General features: G+C 49.7%; 1 protein-coding gene across 3 annotated transcripts in view; it reads left to right on the plus strand.

Annotated features, from left to right (window-relative positions):
• The first annotated feature begins 7,616 nt into the window (after positions 1-7,616).
• DAPK2 (death-associated protein kinase 2) overlaps positions 7,617-12,131 on the plus strand; it is a 111,131-nt gene continuing 106,616 nt past the window's right edge. Inside the window, exon 1 of one of the 3 annotated variants that reach the window (XM_012645075.1) lies at positions 7,617-7,664. The gene's annotated coding sequence lies outside the window, so the exon portion shown is untranslated. Of the gene's footprint in view, positions 7,665-7,789; positions 7,818-8,017; positions 8,155-12,131 lie in introns of those variants that run through there. The other 2 variants (XM_012645076.1, XM_012645074.1) reach the window with 2 other exon arrangements.

Raw genomic sequence — 12,131 nt, forward strand, 5'->3', positions numbered from 1 at the left:
GCCCCTAGTTGGTTTCTAGCTGTATTTTCTTCTGAGTTCTACTCAGCCCAAACTGTTTCTTATGTCCCATATCATCCTCTTTCGTGGATTCTTTAAGCATTTTTATTATACTTTCTAGAGTAATTTTTTAATATCAGATGTGTATGTTGAAATTTCTAAGCCATTTTTCAAAAATGGCTTCATTTTGCTCTCACATTCACACTTAGTAGACAATTTGGCTTGACTAATGAGAACTCTGTTGTTGGTCTAATTTGTATTCTTGAGGCATGATACTTTTTCCTTCAATTCTTTTATAATTTTTCTATATTCTTGGGGTTCTGAAATTTCATCATAGTGCCTTGGTATAGATATTTTTTCATTAATCCTACTTGGCAGTTGGTGGGGTCCTTTAATCTGAAGATTTTTGTGTTTTTTTAGACAAAGACAATTTTGTTTTGGGATATCTTTTACTATTTCTTCCTTTTAATTTTCTCCTTCTGTACTAATACCCACTTTAGGCAAATATTATATTTTCTAGATGTGTTTTGTATGCCTTTAAAATTTTCTCCATATTTATCATCTTTTTGTCTTTTTGTTATGTTCTGGGAGACTTGTTTATTTTCTAATTTGCAAGCTGTGTAAATGGGTTGCACATGTTAGACTAGCTTTCTTGTTAGGGACTGGGTAGGGAGCACACAGGTTGGGGACAAACTACCAAAAAAGTAGAGCTTTACTCTGAACAAGGCACACCATGGTGTATTTCACTTCTAGATTGGAGCTGTCTTTCTTTTTCCTACCTCTGTCCCTCATGGAGGGCCAGAGTTCCCTCTGCTCTGCTTCTCCCCAAGGCTCCCACCACCTTCATAAGGAGACCTTCCTAGGCAAATTGTTCTCTCCTGCACAGAGTTCTTCTCACTCAGTCTTTTACCCAAATCCAAAGCTATATCCTGTGGCCACTGTTAGGTAGAAAAATAGGGGGAGGAGACTACTGGCCCTGCTATGCCTACTGTGGCATTCATGCATTATCCTGATGGTCAACACCCCAACCCTGGTAGAATTCTGCTTTCCCTAACAGTGAATGCAGAGTTTGCAGCTTTAAGATTTGGCATAATTGGGGCTCTGAAGTCAGACTGCCTGGGTCTAAATTCTGTCTCTGCTATGTGTTTACTGTGTGAGTTTCACTAGATTTCATCTATAAAATGGGCATTATGACAAATCAGTGATTGGGGTATAGTAAGTACTCAATTATTATTAGTGACTATGGAGACTATTAACTCCGATATCTCGAGCTGTGATTTTTTTTTTTTTTTATCAAGATCTTGCTCTGTCACCCAGGCTGGAGTACAGTGGCCTGATCATAGTTCACTATAACCTCAAACTCCTGGCTCAAGCGATCCTCCTGCCTCAGCCTCCTGAGTAGCTACATATCAATTTGGCCGACGCATCAGTTTCATTTTTTTCTTGGAGCCATTGCTTCTGGAGCCTGCTGCTCCCTTGCTGCAGTCTGGTCTGGTTGCTCTCTAAGCCTGCTGCATGCTGTCATCCTTGGGCTTCCCTTCCCTGTGATCTTGGGAATTCTCTCTCTCTCCTGTTTTGGAAGCTCTGTGATGAAGTGGAAGGAAGATGTGAAAGAAGATGTTTAATTCCTTCAGCATTGAGCATGTTCCTGTCTCTCCCAGGATTAGTCAGATTCTTGCCAACTCAGCACAAAGGGATTTACTAGAGGGCTAGAGGGTCTCAGAATCAGTGGCAGGCTGGAGCAGCAGGAATCAGAGACTGGAACAATAATCTGTCTGGAAGGCCTCAACTGTTGCGCACCCCCAGTGTGAACATCTTGGCATTACTTACTTAGGATTCAAAGTGCTGGGCAGAACTATCTGATTGGCCAAGCCCACGTCTCATGGCTTCAAGGAAGAAGGATTTTCTCCCTTCAACTTTGGTGGTGGAAGATGGTGCATTATATCCACTTACACCCTAATACAGCCACTATAGTTCTTTCCTCCTAACTAGGAAGGGGGGATTGAAAATTGGACAGCCGGCCGGGCGCAGTGGCTCACGTCTGTAATCCTAGCTCTCTGGGAGGCCGAGGCGGGCGGATTGTTTGAGCTCAGGAGTTTGAGACCAGCCTGAGCAAGAGCGAGACCCCGCCTCTACTAAAATTAGAAAGAAATTAATCGGCCAACTAAAAATATATAGAAAAAATTAGCCAGGCATGGTGGTGCATGCCTGTAGTCCCAGCTACTCGGGAGGCTGAGGCAGTAGGATCACTTGAGCCCAGGAGTTTGAGGTTGCTGTGAGCTAGGCTGACGCCAGGGCACTCACTCTAGCCAGGGCAACAGAGTGAGACTCTGTCTCAAAAAAGAAAATTGGACAGCCAAAATGAATGCAAATATCCTCTACATTCTTTGATTTTCAGTTTCCCCCCCTATATAATAAAGATGATAATAATAGTGGTCTTAAAAAATTATTCAACTGGGAGATTAAATGAGATAATTAGAAAACAGTGCCTGGCTCATGATAAATTCTCTACAAATGTTGATTTGATCTGGGTAGAAGGACGAAAATATTTTATTGGGTGGAGTAATGGGAGCCAAGGCCGAGAGGCCAGAAAATCTCCTGAAAGGAAAGGCTGAGGGAGCCTGGGGTCCCTTAGCCTAGAGAGCAGATCTGGGGCAACTGGAGCAGGGCCCAGTCCTGTTTGGGGCAGAGGCCACTGTAGATGGCTGGACTTGGCCTCCTGTGCCTTTGTTTTCCCAGATGCAGCTGTTCACAACTGGGTCAGGACCTGGGCTCAGCTGCAATGGGGTCACCATGCAGACTACAGAGGGCAGAGCAAGGGCTTTGAGTGGGAGGGCCAGCCCACATAGAGGTCAGGGATCAGCCAGGGGTGTGGAAGGAGCCACCCTCGGGGCAACCAGATCCCGCCCTCCTGTTTCTCTTCAGGAGAAGGTGGGGAGGAAATGCTGTCCTACCCATCCTTCCTGCATGGATCCACCAAAGGTCTCTGAGAGGTCCAACCACATCTCTGGCATAGCATGAGGAAAGGTGACAGGAGTCACTTGAAGGACCCATTTGCCGACACAGCAAGGTGAAATCATCTCTCAGCTCAGCAGACATGACTGTGAGATCTGGGAAGTGTTCCTCTCCTCCGAGGAGCCTGTCTGTCCCCCTACCACTTTCCCAGGCACTCAAGGCCCATCCCTCCCCCACCTGGGCTCCCTCTGGGCTCTGCCAGTGGCCTGGCTCCAGAATACGAGATTCCAGGCATCCATTCCCAGGATAGCTCATCTGCTTGACCTTTAGTGCCTGAAGAACACTCTAAGTGTCTCTCAGGGCCCAGCCCAGGGTCCGGCTCAGGATGGGCACCAGGAAACATTTGAAGAAAGAATGAAGCTAGAATTGAGCTAAGTCTTTGATAGATGAAGGATAAAAGAAGAAAGTACTGCAGAGACAGGTAGAAACAACATGGCTGGAGAGATATGGCACAAGTGACAAATTGTCTTGAGGATGGCAGCATCTGCTTTGGGAGGGAAACTGACATTTGTTCCAGTGCTTTGTCAAACATCTGGCACAGTGTGTGCGGGTCTTGTCCTCACATCAGCCCTGAGAGAAAAGATGTATTTATTCCCATTTTATAGATGAGGCGGCTGAGGCTCAGAGAGGGGAAGTGACTTGCCCAGAACGTGGCTGAGCAGGAATACAAATAGACCTGTCTGATTCCCGAGCCTAAAGAAGTAGGTGGATGGAATTTGTAGCCCTGAAAGTGGGCATAGTTTGGGGGCCCTGGCCAAGCACCATGTCACTAGCCTCTGTCCCAAATAGAAAGCAATGGCATGTGCCTGGGTCATGATCCAAAAATGTGGCCCTGTACTGACTCAGGTGGGAGTCAGGACAGTAAATGACAGGTGGTTTCATACCCCAGCCCCTTTCTCCCACCTCGTGTGCCTCGATTCCCTCAACCTACCTTGTACTCTTCTGGTCCTCCTGGTAAACACTACTTTTCTTTCAAGCTTGACTCAAGCCTTACCTTCCTTTCAATGTCCCTCTTAGAGTAGACCTGACCTTTCCTGGCATTTGGCCTCTATTTCCCACTGCCCCAGCACCCAGCCCCAGGAGGTGCTGTTGAATGAGTGTGGAGTGAAAGAGTGTGCACACGTGTCCAGGAAATCCTCATCCTCCGGGCCTCCAGGGAGAGGCAAAGCCTCCCACCCCGAGCTCCTTCCTCTCTTCTCTTCTCCCCTTCCCCACCCCATCCCTGTGGGGGCCGAGGCCTTGCTGAGTCCAACAAGGCTAGAAGCTGCAGGAGCCAGTGGGCCAGGGGGGAAACAGGAAGGGCTGCCAGGTTTGGTCCACATCCGGGACCCTGTCTGATTGGGTATGAGAGAGCAGAGGACACAGAACAGGGTAAGCAGGGCTGGGAAGGGTTGAGAAATCAGGCCACAGGCCACTTTGGGAGGAGGCCTCCTGCCTGCCTTTCACCTAGTAGGCAAGCCAGCTGGGGGAGGAATCACCTGTGCCCTCTCCTGGCCTGATGTAATTGCCTGAGAAAGGAGTCAGCACTGGACCCATTGTCAAAGCACCAAAGTGCGCTTTAAGATATCACCATGATCATTGTCCTTTCCTGCCTGCCATGGTTACATCTCTACCTGTGGGCTTGCATTCTCATCTTATGGAAGCTTCGAGCTCCTGTGACTCTTCCATCTCACAGTCCCTTGTAGTGTCTTGTACAAAGCAGGTACTCAGGTGTGTTTGCAGTTGGGTGGGTTGTTGGAGGATCCTTTCATTTTCCCAAATCTCTGTGACATGAACAAAGAGGTTCTCAACCTGTCATTGGAATCACTTGGGAAGTTTCAACAAATACTGATGCTCACCCCCAGAGGTTCTGATGTCATTGATGTAGGGTGCAGTCTGAGCGTGGGGAATTTTAAACACCCCCATGCTGAGTCTGATGTGCTGCCGGGGCCGAAAACCTCCGCATTAATACTATTTTAGAAACCTTGGAAGTTTCGGTTGAGAGCAGGCAGTGGGAGGTAGGGACACAGAAGGAGCTTGGGCTTTGGAGAAGGGCACACAAGATTCACATCCCAGCTCAACCACTTTTAAGTTGAGTGAGTTTGGGCAAGTCAACTTCCTTAAGCCTCAGTTACCTTATCTGTAAAAGGAAATAATAACATTCGCCTTGAAGTAAAGCACTTGAAATAAAGCACTGGAATGGCCAAGCTAGAAGAAATGTAATACTTGGCAGCTATTAAAATTAATTACACATCCATCCATCCAACATGTGATTATTGAGAATCTACTAAGTGCCAGGTACTTGGGTGCCTTAGAGGACAATAGAAAACAAGACAACTATGGTACCTTACCTTGTGGCATTTACATTCTAGTAATTCTGTTTAACAAACTTTTATTGGGTTTGGGATATCAGGCACTGTATAGTTTCAAAGGTGGACAGGACATTGTATTAATAATTGACCCTGAGAAAAAAAGAAGCAAACACTAATTATAACTAAGATAGAGGAAGGAGAATGACAAAAGAGGTACCAACCAAGAGTAGTAAGGTTCAGAGGAGTGAAGCATTTAGAGGGCAGATCAGGGAACTTCCCACGGAAGATATGATACTTTAGAGGGCCCCTGAAGCATAGACAGGATTTTGGTGAATGGCACAAGGGGAGTCGTGGTGCAATAGCTTAAACAGAAGCATGGAGGCAGGAACAGCCAATAATCCAACCTGGTGAAAGAGCTGGATGTGCATGCACAGGAAGGAAGAATGTGTGCATACACAGCAGAAAAATGCAGTTTGGAGCCCTACATGCTAGGGGGAGGCATTTAGACTCGATGTGATCAGCTGTGGGAACCAGGCAGGGACTGGAGCTGAGTTGCATAATTCTTAGCTCTTAAGACCTGGACCTACCCTGGCTTCATTCTGCAGCAGGTGTCTTTGTTGCCATTGTCCTTGGGGCCACCTCTTCTCTGCCCACTGCCACCTTGGTCCCATGTTCAGTGCTCAGTGCCCTGTCACTGCTCTCAGGTGAGGGTATGATAAACTCATTCAACCTCAAGCATAAAATGCATTTCTAGATGGTACCTCCCTGGGCAATTGCATTTGGCAGGTGCGATAGAAGGAGCATCAGCATGAGAATTTGGAGGAGGCCTGGTTCTAATTCTAGCTCTGTTTCTTACCAGCTGTGTGACCTTGGGCAAGCCACTTCCCTTCTCTGAGCCTTAGTTTCCTTATCTGAAAAAATGACCAGGCTGGATGGGTTGATTGACAATGACCTTTTCAGCTGAAATTCTCTAACTAATTTGCCAAGTGCCAAATCCAAGAATGTCTCTTTTGACTCATGCAAGGGATGCTGAAAATTAGGTATTAAGCATGAGGCTCAGAGGGAAAGGGATGAAGAGGCTACATGTAGCTGCTCAGCAGTAGCAGCTAAACCCAGTCTTGGATTCTTCACAGCCCAGGCACTAGACACGTGAATGAAAAAGCCTCCAGGTGACTCAGCCCCCAGCCATTCAAGTCACCCCCAGTCACCCAAGTCTTCCTAGTTGAAGTCTCAAATGTTATGGAGCAGAGATAAACCATATACGTTGTGCTCTGTCTGAATTCCTGACCTTCAGAATGCATGAGCATAATGAAATTGTTGTTTTGTGCCACCAAGGCTGGTAGTGGTTCGTTACCAGCAACAGATAACTAGAAATGGGGAGGAGGTGTTTAGGGATGGTTTGTTAGGGGGCTCCCTATGCTGGTGAAACCTCACCAGTGGGTGGGTGTCTTTCCCCTCTCTGCCCCTTAATATCAGAAGTCACCTCTTGTCTTGGATATTACTCTTTGTAGCATGATGCTCTTAGGAGACGAGGCTCAGAGACTGCACTGTCCTGGGACGTTGTAAAGTTTGTAAACAAGGTCGCTCTGGGATCTTTCCCCAGACAGCCCCAGATGCTGACGCACTGCTCAGCTGGGTTGCTGGGTCCATCTGTATTTGTCCCAGTGCCAAAACGCTAAAGGGAGGGGGCAGTGCTCACACTGGCAGAGGTCCTCTAGGTGCATCTTACACACTCTATCTCATTTCAGCCCCACCATAGCTTCATTAGGAGCTACTGGAAGGAGTGTTTCTCCCACTTCACTGATGAAGAAAGAGCCATGCCCAAGAACACACATATAGAATGGCAGAGAAGGCCTTTGAACCAGGCTTAGGACTCTGAATCTTGCACCCTTTTGAGGAGCCCCGTGGATGACTTAGGGATGGAAATTCTGGGAGGGGATCCTCGTTTCTTTCTGTTAAATAGCCTCTGGTCTTGAAACAAGAGCACTGAACTTGGCTTAAGTTCTGTTTCCGCTTCCTTCTTCCTATCACCTCCTCCACTCTCATTCCTTTTTTCCTCCGGGATTTTCTGGCAGAAGGAAAGAGGGGGAATCCACTCCCAAGTCCTTTATTAGGGAAGGCTTGGTGGTGATATGGGTGTTTCACTCACCAACCGTGCCAGGGCTGGGGGAGCAAAGGGCAAACTGGGGCGGGCGGGGGCGGTGGTGGGGGGGGGAGTGAAGAGCAGAGTGTCCCTCCCACCACAGCGCCCATCCTGCTGTGAGACGTGGGTGATGAGGTTCCCAGAAGGACCTGTGCTGTGTCAGGGAGTGTTCCGGCCGGGAGGGAGCGGCCTGTTCCCTAGTGGGACTTCCTCTCACGGTGTGTGTGGCGGTGGGGGAGGGTGGCACGGAAATCCCATTTTCTGAGCGATTGTGCCAGACTACATCACACGTATCAGCTCATTTAAATCAATTTCCAGATAAGGCTTGGAGAGGTTAGCGGACTCTCCCAAGGCCGCACAGCGTGTGAGCGGTAAGGACGCCCAGAGGGTCTTGCCACCGGCTCTCGCGCCCTCTGCCCGGAGTCCCAGGGTCCTGGAGGGGCCCGCCCAGACGGGGCAGGGAGGCTCTCGACCCTCAGCGCGGGGCTGTCCCGAGGGGCTCCCAGCAGGGGGCGCCCCGAGCCCCGTCCGGGGCGGCCGCGCGCGCCTCCAGCCGGCGCCTGGGACGGGGCCGGCCGCTCCGCCCCCTCGGCTCCTCCGCGGCTCGGCCGGCGGGCAAGGAGGAGAGCCGAGCCCAGCGCCGCGCTCCCCACCGCGCCCCCGTGCCCAGGGTACCCGCCGCGGCCGCCGCAGCGCAAGCCTCCCGCCGTGAGTAGCGTCCGTCTGCGGGCTCGACGGGCGGGACGGGGCGCGCGGCCCGAGCGCAGCAGCGCCGGGGACTGGGGCTGGCGGGGCAAAGAGCTCCGGGGCGCTCTTTCGTGGATCCCCGGCCCGCCGCCCGGGTGCCTGACGCCGTCCCCGGGTATGGCCGGCCGTGGCCTTGGGCCTGTGGCCCGCACCCGAACGTGGGATCTGCCAGCCGCTACTTCAGGGCGCGCGCCTAAGTCTGCCACTTTGACCCGGGAGACGGGGTAGGGGCGGCGGGCAGAAGCCAGGACCCAGGGAGGAGATGGGGTCAGACTTCCATCAGGTTAGGCCCCCTTAGAGAGGGAGAACACGTCCGGTTCCCGGCCATGTCTTCTCAGCTTAGCCCTTCTCTCACATCTCCTGCTCCCCGCTGGCATCAGGAGGTGATGCGAGATGTGGCGAGCCTCTTTTGTGGCCGCATGAAGCTGTGGTCCCCACTGTCAGGAGCCCTGTCCCGGGGCAGAGCTAGTGTGGGCGCCCGGGCAGCCAGCGGGTTTGCTGCAGCCTGGGGTGGAAGCGCTCGAAAGGGCATTGCCAACAGTGGACGCGGACTCTGGGCCAGGCTTTGTGGATGTCTCATGCCACGCATAGGTCTGGGTAACCCTCACTAGAACTCCGCAAGGTAGAAATTAGCATTCTTACTTTACAAAGGAGAAAAGTATTCTTACTTTACAAAGGCCCAGAGAGCTGAGCTTCTTTGAGGCCATGCAGGTTGTAGTAAGTTGAGGGTGCACTGCGGAGGAGAGTACACCATACCTGGCTGCCTCCGTGGCAGGTGGGAAGGGCCCAGGGGGCTCCTGACACCTTGTGCTCTAGAATCCAATGGACGGCAGCTGGGGGCTGCTGCTCTGGTTTCTGACTGTGTTTCCCAGCTGCCTCTGTGTAAGGTTTTCCTGGGAGAGTCCTGTTGACTAAGGGATCCTAGCACCTTGGCCCCTTCACAGTTACCTTCAGAGCTTTGTTTTTCCTGAAACCGCCCATCTCCCAAGATGTGTTTTTAGCACCTAAAGTGGCGGCACTGATAATTCAGCAGCTTCCCAGGAGGCTTGGGCACGGAGGTCGCTGTGTGTGGATGTGGGTGGACGTCATTTGTTCTGGGGCAAGTTTCTGGCTGGCAGGAATGAGACCCGAACAGACCCTGACCATGAGGGACAAACAAGCAGGCTGCCCATCGGAGCTGGACCGTTACCAGAAAGAGAGTTTTTCTCATGCTAACTCAGGCAGGTGGCTGACCTCTGAGCCTCAGCTTCCTCATCAGAGATTGTGGTGGGTCAAAGCCCTGAATGTACAGAGGGGCTCTGTAATGCCAGAGCCCCCTCCCTTCTGTTGGCAGCCTCCCCGGTGCCTGGGCATTATGATTCCTAATGGGTGTGTGTGTGTGAGGGGGCAGTCACGGTCCTGTTTTGCTTACTTGCACTGGACGAGGTGGGGCGAGGACCTGGGAGAGTTCACTTTGCAGGGTGAGCTGGGCCCAGTGGGGGAGAGGGCTTAGTGAGCACTGAGAGTTCCTTATTGGGGCAAATTCCAGCCCTGGACACCTCCTTCTAGGTTGTCCCTCAGGAGGCCACTGACTTCCCCAACCCTGGTGCCAGCTTTAAAGGGGTTGGGGTCGCTATCAGCAGAAATCCTGGGAAGAGCAGCTGAATGGGCCAGCTGTGTGATGTTTAGTAAGTCCCTTCCCCTATCTGCACCTTGGTTTCCTCCTTTTGCAAAACAAGTGGGTTAGACCAGACAGCAGTGGTTTTCAAACTTCTGTTTCACAATGAATTCTTACCTAGAACCCCAACATCTACTATGGGTAATGTGGAACTACTCTGGCCTCCCCTTCTCACACTGGTGGCTCCTGAAAGAGTCTAAAAATCCCTGAATAGATGATCTGTGAGGTCCCTTTCTGTGGGGTTCTAGGAGATCTATGTTAACCCCCTAAAGAGTTGCCTAGTATTAGGGTGGTAGGCCGGAATGTGAATTCCAAGGACTCCATTAGGAGAAATGTGGGTGTTAAGATGGGAACATCTGGAGCTGATGGCCTGTGCCTCTGGCCAAAAGTTGTAGCTGTGTCCCTCCCATCTGCCATGTGGTTTCAGCTTTTCAGGGCCCAAAAGGTGCCAGTGTCTCTGGGTCCTCCTCTGGGCCCTAGCGAACGTCTATAATTCAGTTTCTCTTCTTCAGTTTCATGTTTCTAAACTAGTAAAGTGCAAGTTCATCTTGGGAGAGGTGTTAGGAAAGGGCTGTAAGCCCTTATCAGTTGTTTTACCTGATGAGGCATCTGAGCAATGGCCTTGAAAAAGGAGGCTGAGGCGCTAAATTCTATCAACCAGCATTAATGGAGTACCTGCTGTATACTAGCTACTACAAGGGGGCAAAAGTAAGAATGTCACATTTGACATTGGAGCCTCATGGGGCTCCAAGACAATAGGCAGGAAAGAAGGAACTCACATTTGTTAGGACTATCCAGGGACCATTTAAAACCTTTCACGTTATTTCATTCGTCTTATAAGGTAAATATTCATCTCATTTTTTAAAATCGTGTAAAATTTTGTTTTTTCTTTTTGTTTTTTTTTTAAAAAATTGTGTAAAATTTTGATTGCTTACAAAATAAGTATACATCCCATATATCCATGTAACTTCTACCCACAATAAGAAACAGGGCCTGGCTGGGCTCGGTGGCGGTGGCTCACGCCTGTAATCCTAACACTCTGGGAGGCCAAGGCGGGTAGATTGCTTGAGCTCAGGAGTTCGATATCAGCCTGAGCAAGAGTGAGACCCTGTCTCTACTAAAAATAGAAAAAAAATTAGCTGGGCAACTAAAAATAGAAAAAATTAGCTGGGTGTGGTGGGGGCTCATGCCTGTAGTCCCAGCTATTCAGGAGGCTGAGGCAGAAGGATCACTTGAGCCCAGGAATTTGAGGTTGCTGTGAGCTAGGCTGATGCCATGGCACTGTAGCCTGGGCGACAGCACGAGACTCTGTCTCAAAAAGAAATAGGGCCGGGCACAGTGGCTTGACACCCAGCACTTTTGGAAGCTGAGGAGGGAGGATTGCTTGAGGCCAGAGCTCAAGGCCAGCCTTGGCAATATAGTGAGACCCTGTATCTACAAATAAATAGAAAAATTAGCCAGGTGTAGAGGTGCACAACTGTAGTCCCAGCTACTTGGGAGGCTGAGGCAGGAGGATCGCTTGAGCCCAGGAGTTTGAGGCTTTAGTGAGCTATGATGATTCCACTGCACTCTAGCCCAGGCAACAGAGTGAGACCCTGTCTTGGGAAAAAAAAAATCAACATTGCCAGCACCCAGAAGCCTTCTGTGTCCACGCCCCCACCCAGAGGTAACCACTATTCTGACTTCTATTGTAGCACCATACATTAGTTTTGCCTAAATGGAATCACACAGTCTGTAGTCTTCTGTGTCTGGCTACTTTCACTCAACATTATGCTTGTGAGATTCATCCAGGTTGTTGCAGGTAACAGTAGTTTAATTCTCATTGTTGTATAATGATTCTATCGTATGGATATACAGTACCTTAAATTATTTATCCTTCTATTGATGACCATTTGGTTATTACTAAAGCAGTACTGCGGTGGATATTCTAACATAGATCATTTTGGAAAACGTCTGCACGTACTTCTCTTACATAAATGCACAGAAACTGCTCAACAGTTTTCCAAAGTGGTTGTCCCAGTGTATACTCCTCCTGTTGGTGAATTCTAGTTACTCCACATGCTCACCAACACTACACATTGTCTATGTTCATTTCCATGGCAGTAATGTGAAGCTCAGAAAAATTATCCTGTGCTCAGCTAAGGACAGTGTGCTAGGAAGTGGTAGGGCTGGGATTTGAACCCAGGCCTCTGTGACTGTGGAATCTATGCTGTCTCCCTCTGGGTTAGACATAGACATAGATTATGATATGAGCCAGAATGTGATAACCTCTAACCTTAAG

The sequence above is a fragment of the Propithecus coquereli genome, unplaced genomic scaffold, assembly GCF_000956105.1.
Source record: "Propithecus coquereli isolate 6110/MARCELLA unplaced genomic scaffold, Pcoq_1.0 Scaffold224, whole genome shotgun sequence".
In the NCBI taxonomy this organism is placed as follows: Eukaryota; Metazoa; Chordata; class Mammalia; order Primates; family Indriidae; genus Propithecus; species Propithecus coquereli.